Here is a 1,019-nt window from a genome sequence, read left to right as displayed (position 1 = left end):
TTAAAAGGTAAAGCAGAAAATTTTGCCAGTTTACATCCACTACAATCAGAAATGTCACAAGTTTTTAAATTTTCTAAAGCTCCTGAGGATGCCAAAAATCTCAAACGAGAAGACGAAACATGACCTAGACGGAAATGCCATAAATAAAAACTAGAAGATGAAAGACTTAAACAAAAGGAAGACAAATCAACAGTAGTAGTAATAGCAGCAGTAGTAGCAACTGACACTTTTAACTCATCCAAAATATATAGTCCATTCTCCCTACGGCCTATCCCAATCAACTTCTGAGACTACAGATCCTGTACACAACAAAAAGAACCCGAAAACATGACTAAATAATCACCAGAATCACATATTTGACCAACAGACGCAAGATTCAATTTGAGTTTTGGAATAAGATAAACATTAGGGAGAGACAAGTGAGGTGTGACAACAGAACCAACACCTGCTAAGGGCATAGAAATGTCATCAGTAGTCATAACAGGAATGGAGGACAAAAGGGACACAGAGGTAAAAGATGAGGAATCTGGAGACATATGATGAGAAGCACCAGAATCCAAGACCCATTCAGAGTGTGACATACCTGAGCAACTATGAGGCAACTGACCTATGAAAGAAAAAGAAGCAGACATTGCTTGTGGTTACAAAGAGAGAAACTTTTGAAATTGCTCAGTCAAAGTACTGGGATCGGTAATAGAGCGTGGGGAAGTTACTACTGCAGTATTATGGTGTGATGGTTTATAACCCTGAGGTGGTTTATGAGCAATAGGTTATGACTGACTGTCAGACTTCCAAGCTTAATTCTGTTGTCTCAACTTAGGACACTAAGCCTTCCAATGACCTTTCTGCTTACAGAAACTGCACTTATTGAAGCCAACCCTTGTGTAAGGTTTCTTTTGATGATTAGAGAATGGCTTAGAAGGTACTGCTAGTACTGAAGGATTTAAAGCAAAAAGAATTCCTTTTTCAGAATAAGATTGAAGTCGTATTTCTTCAGCCAATAACTCACTCGCAATAGA

This window comes from Populus euphratica, unplaced genomic scaffold (genome assembly GCF_000495115.2).
Source record: "Populus euphratica unplaced genomic scaffold, PopEup_1.0 scaffold35.1, whole genome shotgun sequence".
Classification (NCBI taxonomy): Eukaryota; Viridiplantae; Streptophyta; class Magnoliopsida; order Malpighiales; family Salicaceae; genus Populus; species Populus euphratica.
Note: the sequence above shows the minus strand (reverse complement) of the source record.